Here is a 7,858-nt window from a genome sequence, read left to right as displayed (position 1 = left end):
ATACTTAAATAATACAATCTTTATTATTTCAAAACGGGTTACAGAGGTTAACCTAGACTATTACATTGCTAAAAATGGCAAGCCCGGAAACACAGGCGTTACACCTTGACCACTAATAACCTTGGTCTCATGATTCCGAACCGCAGGTCTCTATATCCAGATTTCTAACCGCCCTTGAGCAAACCTCTGATCCCCTCCATAAATTCCGGTTCTCCCCCACTTAGGGTTCGAACCATCACCAATTGACGCACTAACAACTATCCCACAGACAGTTTCTACCAGAACATCGCACCTACTCTTGGAAGGCGCTACACGACGCCCTATGATCTCCCCACATAGGGATCAAGCAACCCCAAAATTTCCTGAATCTCTGATGAAGTCCTCAAGAACTTCTCGTCACGACGGTCTCTAGTCCCTCCAAAATCTCATACCATCCACTACCGAACATCTCAATTGTCCAGTAATAATCCTGACTATCAAACTGGAAATTCTGAATCATCATACTCCTCATCCTCGTATTCTTAACCAACGTGTGAATCATCACAGGAACAGGGACTCCACTCCCATACTCAATACGCAACATAGACATAAGGGTCACCGCCCCGATATACTCTTCTGGATCACCCATTGCTACATTTAGCATACGTCCTACTATACTCAAGTAGGGTTCATCCTGGTCCCTGACCATCTCAGTCCCAACTAACAACCTACTCATGGTATATCATTTCTTGCGGCAGACACGCTGCCAAAAACTCTGATGGAAGATCGCCATCAATGTCAACCCGCAGGGTTTACTCCTAACCCCAAAACCGAAGTCTCACACCTCTTATGTTTCTCACAGGAAACGGAAATAGCACAACTCAGGTCACCAAAAGTGTCCCCTTTCTCTCGGATGATTGCTCCTCTCAAGTCGTAATCCTCCATAAAAACCATCTCTACTCATCCTTGAGTCTTGTGACTATATCTGACATCTTACCAAAAATATTTGAAATGCTCTCGACCTCCCTCTCAAGGGATACCTCTTCTGACTCAATCATGGCCCTCATGCCTAAAACCTCATTGCGCCGAATCTCCGCATACTCAATCATGACCGGATAACCAGAGAACCACAAGCATCATTTACTACGAACCATGGTACTCAGCCCATGACGTCTGTTCTCAATCTGCTACGACGCATGGTATTCGAACTATGACATCCCCCTCAATCTGCTGCGATGCATAGTACCCGAACCATGACATCACTTCTCAATCTGCTCCGATGTATAGTACTCGAACCACAACATCACTCCTCCATCTGCTACGGCGCATGGTACTCGAACCATGACACCACTCCTTGATGTCTCGTCCCCACTTGTTTCCCTAGTACCCTAAGGATTTTTACTTGGACTGCTCACTGATCCGGTGTCTTCGGTAGTACAAGCCCTATACTACCGCTCACACCGCATCAGTATTCACCCCAAGTCCTCCTCCTAGGATCCCAGATCACAAGCACTCTGATCTTGCTATACATAGTCTAATTTCCCGCAGACCTCTCGTATGCTCCTCACTGCTACCTACTCACTCTCAAGCATCTCATAGCAGCAGAAATCTCCTAGGCTAAGGCATCACAAATAAGGTCACTCTAGTCCTAATATGATTACCTAGACTACTCTAACATGCATTTTATATCATATCATAACTCATAACACATAATGTAAGAGTATTTTGGGGATTCACCGTTCGGGCGCTGGCTGACCGTACACACCTTCCACTCTATTTGCTTCCAAAACCCCTTTTTCTTTTTAGAAAATTTTTAGTTTTATTTGAAAATTTCTCAAATCCTCGATTTGAGTTCAAATACGCCGTAAATTTTAAAACAAATTTTTCGTTTTCAAAAAAACACATAATGTATCACATCACAATTTCAAATCCATAATCAATAGTGTTTTCAAAACAAATCCCAAGATCTCTACGCATAATAAACTCCATCGGTGTGTGTACGTGTCACGCCGTCGCCTTCCCACGGTCCTCGCTAGTACCTGAGACATCAACACAACAACTGTAAGCATAATTGCTTAGTGAGTTCCCCAAAATACCACATACCACAAATACGCCACTCGAGGCTAAACCCGACCCTCTGGTCAAGATGTCTCAGCGGGACCCTCCAGTCCCACAGCTCGTCGGACAATCCGGTCCAGTCATAGCTCATTGGGCCCTCTGGCCCAGTCTGAATCGTTGGACCCTCCGGTCCGGTCTATATAGTCATACAACATACAAATAACACATAGCATGTAATCTCTAATATAACACATAATCTCATACATAACACATAAGACCCTCTGGTCAACTCATAATACCACTCAAGGTAACGTATAGTGAGAAGACTCACCTGGCGCGAAGAATCAACCTCCAATCATGCTGTTTGCTAAACACCGACCTCTAACTCTATGTCAAATCCCATAATTAACACAATCAGGAACTAAGTCCAATTTCTCAATTACCAGGTCTAAAGATAGACCATCTACCAGTCCACTACGGTCCTAACCCATTGGGCCCACTAAGGCCCAATAATAAATGAGCTTTCCCCAAGGCCCAACCTCACCCTACAATACAAGCCCAACATGAGGCCCAAGACATCAATTTAATTCTCTGTTCACAGGCTCCACTAAGCAGGCCCAAGGATTCCGGCCCAACACTTAAAGCCCAAAAGATCACCTAGCCCAAAAACCCACAGAGGGGTTACGCGGGGCGTACCTCTCTTGGTACGCTCAGCGTACTCACGCATGCACGAATCTGATTGGGGACCTCAACCCAGTACGCGGGGCGTACTAGGATTACGCTGGGAGTACCCTCAGTTTTGCTTAAATCAATTTCTGGTTCTTAACCCACTAAGACCTTAACTTATCTCTTGGATCTGGACTTCCAAACATCTCTTACTCCATAAAGTTATCGACTTTAAGCCTTTGCATGGCTGATGAGGTCACAACACATAAAAACTCTTACTTTCTTAACCCAAAATGCTCATAACTCATGCATGGGTAGATTCACACGATCAAGATCTCATTTTTATGGTTCTTCATCACTAGATACACTTAAAAGGACATGTCATTAAGCTTTGGAGAGCATCAAATCATAAAGTCTCAAGCTTGGGACCAAAAACCCTAAAATGGACCCTAAAATGCACAAAACGAAAAGAGAGGGAAAGCTTGGAGCTTTATATCTTCAAATGGTGCTCTAGCCCCAAGGAAGCTCAGATCCACAACTTGCTCTTCGACTTCACTCCCTTCCATGCTCCTTCTTAACTCTCAAAAGTCCACAAGAACACAAACAAGCTCATCATGGCCACCACAAGCTTCAAGAACGGATATTAGGGTTTGAGAGGGTTTAATAACTGGGGAAGGTGGCCAGAAATGAGACCATCTCTTTCTTTTTATAGGGACACTTCACTTAATTAGGGTTTTCTTCTGTGCCTAGTACGCCCAGCGTACTAGGTGACTCTTGCTTAAGAAACACGCGCATCTGCACGCTACGCGTACGCATACGTACGCCCAGCGTACTTCGCTGCCAACTTCTTGTCTTTAAGGACTTAACTTGTCAACCCTCCAAACTTCCATAGCTTCAAAGATAAAACTTTGATTCCACAATCCTCATACATATCGAAAGGTAATGAGATCCCTTACGTCTCTAGCAACTCGCCTCAACCCGAAACCCTCTCGCGCCCGACTCGTGGCCTACCAACACTAATCACGGACAATCTGAAACAGGATGTTACAATAACATATGGCAAAATAATCTTTATTTATTAAAATAGAAGATATAGCATTTTCTTAGTAATTTTTTTTTATTTTACTTGGTATAAATCTCATACTTTAAAGAGTTCAAAATTTTAAATTTTTAATTAAGAAATAATAAAACGTAATAAAATTTGGAAATTAATTTAAAATCAAAATTTAACATTAAATTAAAATTTTGATATATTTTCTAATTATTTTAATTTGTCAACCATATAATATACAAGTTTATTAACTAAAATTAAATAAAACTATCATATATATATATAGGGTTGAGTTATTTGGAAAACAAGGAAAACCCTAAAAAAAAGAAAAGAGCCAATCAGAACTTGACAATGCACATATGTATGAATATTACGCAACACGTCTTCAAAAGGGTATTTTAGTAAACATTTCGTTTGGAAAATCGGTTACACTTTCGAAATTCGAACTCGGAATCGATTCAAAACCGAACAAATTTCAGTTTTGAGTTTTGAATTTGAAATTCAAAATAATTTCTACTTCACCAATTTCCAAATTCATATTTTGAATAGATATTTCGATTAAATGTTGAGATATATCTGAACGATATCTGCAAAAAATTAGAGAAATATACTCAAATCTACGAATAGATCTGCAAAAATCACAAAATCACAATCGGTATTGCCTGATATTCCCAATCGTCGTTTCTCCCGGTGTCGCACAGCCTCACACACGCATCATCTAAATTTGGGTTCTTCAATTTCATTAATTTGAATTGCGTTTCTGATTTCTATGTTTGATTTCTTCACGTGATTGTATTTTGTCCAACCCCATCCCCACAAATTCCAATTGATTGTTGCTTATTTTCTGGTTAAGAATTTCTTAATTAGACAGATTATGCATATCAAGATGAACGAATGATTGCTAAGAATTTCATGTATATATGGGTTTACAAAAGAAAGGTGGTGGTTTAAAGTAGAAATTACCGACAAATTTATGCATTGTTATCATTTAGTTTAAACTGGGCATACAAATCACATTAACTTATATTGTTGAATTTCATCTGTTCTTAGTCTTGAAGTATAACCCAGCACAGAAGTGCCATTAATATTGTTAGGTTTATATATGGATCCAAAAATTGAAGTCAAACTAATATGAGTAGTTTCTACCACTGGAAAGTGCAGATTATCTATTTTTACCGAAGAAGGTTCACGTAACGCCTGTGTTTCCGGGCTTGCCATTTTTAGCAATGTAATAGTCTAGGTTAACCTTTGTAACCCGTTTTGAAATAATAAGAATGTATTATTTGAGTATTAAGTGTTTTGTACTTAATTGCTTAATTATGTGGTCTGATTAATTAAGAATAAAAATAAGCGTCAAAATTTAAGTGTAAAATAAACTTAATATCTTTGGTTAATGTTGTAGTAGTTGAAACGAGGTTTCCGAATATATATAGAACGTCCAAATCTGACTTCGTATGAGAAAATTATGATTTATCGATGTTTCGACTTAGCGGTATGCAGTCTGAAATACTCGATTTGAGATCGAGCGGTTTTTAGCCGAAGCATTCTAAACGAGGATCGAAGGTCTCGTTGTTGGTATCGAAGCAATAAAAAGTTAGGCGAGAACGGACGTCAAACGAAGAAGTTATGAATTTATAACGAAAGTTTCTGTCGCGGCCTATTAAAAATAAATAATAAAAAAAAGTTCGAAATTAGCCGACGGAGTCTAAACGAAAGTTGTAGAGCGTAGTCTCACCTTCGCGTGGATATAAAGAACGTCGAAAACGGAGTTCGTATGAAGAAGATATGAATTTCCGAAGTTTATTAATTATTTTGTATTTATTTTTAATCTTAAATTCCGGCCTTATCCGAAGACGAGTCAGCGGTCCGATCCGACGTACGCCCCGCGTACTCCGAAGAGTGTCGACACTTCGGATGACGCATGCAGTGACGATTTCGGAGGCCAGTACGCCCCGCGTACTCCGAGGCTCCTGCCTCTATAAAAGGAATCCGAAGGCAGCCGAGTCTTTTGCAAATTTCTTCTCTTCTCTCTCCCGTTTTGCATCGATTTGCGTGCCAAAAATACCCCGAAGCCCCGGTATTATTCTCGATCCCCGAGGCAAGTCCCGAGATCCCGAAGATCCCGAGAAGTGCGGTTCCCGAGTCGAAGCTCTGCCCGCGAGAAGTTCGATTTTTGTGAAGATCTTCCAGATCTGCTGAGGATTACTACTTCTGCAAGTCGTAGTGCTGTCCGATCGTCTTTTGATCAAGTGAGTGTATACTACCTTTCATAAACACGATAATAATACAAGTGCGGTTTGAGTGTATTAAGTAAATTGTGGTTTATATGTGTGAGGGTGTAGTTACTTTCTTCTAACAAGTAACTATGAAGTATTTTATGCGATATACTTGTTATGTGTATATTTTGTGATTGTATGCGTGAATGGATATTCACTTTATTCCATCTCATAGATCTGAATTGCTTTCTATGAAATACGTGTTATGTGGGTATGCCTCATCTGTTATGTGGAATATATATTGAATGAAAATGATATACAGGTTTTAAACTATGTATGAAAATATATATTTTATCTACTAATATGTTGGGTAGAACATGGGTAGATAGTTGGTGTGTAATAAACAGATGAGAGGCCTCGATGTTGTTGTTGATCTAGTTATTCAGCGGAGTATGGATAACGACCACGAACTCTTTTTAGACAATCCAGTGGAACGCTAGCAGGTTCATAACCTGTAGGTGTTGTGAACGATGTGTTCACCGGTGTACTCTATCCCCCTCATGGTTGCCTTTAGGATATCTATTGTTGAGGAAAACCCTTCGCAGTGATGTCCGTCCCGATGAAAATCCTAGATTAGGTCCCTTGAGATAGATGTTATTTTAGGGACGTAAAGTGAGGATAACGGGAATGGGTAATCGGGATAGTGATTGGTTGGTGAAATTAAATATAACTTATTTATTGTGGGTTGAAAACCCTATATGCTCACCAGGCTCCCAAGCCTGACCCACTCAGTTTTATTTGTATTACAGGTAGTGGCGCGAGGGCATAAGATGGTTGAATCATCAAGTTGTTTTGTTTACAAGTCTGTATATGTATATATTTGTTGAATGACTTGTAATGTTATCGTTTATGCTTTATGGTCTGTATCGGAACATGACATCCCGAGTTTTGATTATATAATGAAAATGTATCTCTTGATGAAATGCTTTGATAAATATTATTTTATCATGTTTTGTTTTGGGAACAAATTCCGCAACTCTTTCAAATCAAAAGGATTTACTCTGAAATTATTTAAAAGCATAAATGAAAATCGGTCTTTTCTGGCCGTGATTTTGGGGATGTCGCAGTTCAAGTGTCTGTTAGTTATCAATGAAGTTGCATCATATTTAATATCAATGTCTTGCACAATGTTTGTGATTTTGTTCTAAGAGATAATTAACAATGGTACAAAGGGATATGCTTGGGTAACTCCACATATTTGGGGAAAGACTTGGTCTTCATGGTTTACTTATATACTTTTGGTGTCTGAAAAGCACTGTCAAGAATTTAGTAAGCAAAGTCAAATACTTGGTATGAACTCCCACTACTTTGAAGTTCGAATCTAAACATGCTATTTGTTCTTCTTGACTACTTACTAGTTACTTCCATGAAAGCTCTTTTATGCTTAATGTTGTTACTCAATAAGCTGTTACAGTCCATAATTGGAAAAAATGCATATTTTTTATCCTCTGGTTTTTGGTTTTTGCGATTGTGAATTATTTTCTTAAGAAAGGTTAAAGTAGAAATTACACATTGCTATCATTTAGTTAATTACACACTGTGATTTGAGTAACCACAACCTTTCTTCTGTAAACCCATAGATACATGAAGCTTATATTTTGTTAATTATAATAATATTCTATTTTTTTATGGAAATAATGGTTTGTACATTAGAAATCAAATTGATGAGAATGCATACAGATAGCATATAAAAAAGGATGATGATTGTAATGGAATTTCAAATTCCAGGGTAGGATACAAGAAAGTGATTTTGAGTATGTTGGGCACAAGCTGAAGGCATGACGAACAAATACTACATTGGTTACATAGACATCTCAATTGTTCTCCT

This window comes from Lactuca serriola, chromosome 4, assembly GCF_051521515.1.
Source record: "Lactuca serriola cultivar US96UC23 chromosome 4, Lser_US96UC23_V15, whole genome shotgun sequence".
Taxonomy (NCBI): domain Eukaryota; kingdom Viridiplantae; phylum Streptophyta; class Magnoliopsida; order Asterales; family Asteraceae; genus Lactuca; species Lactuca serriola.
The sequence above is the reverse complement of the archived record's forward strand: the minus strand, read 5'-3'. Positions refer to the sequence as shown.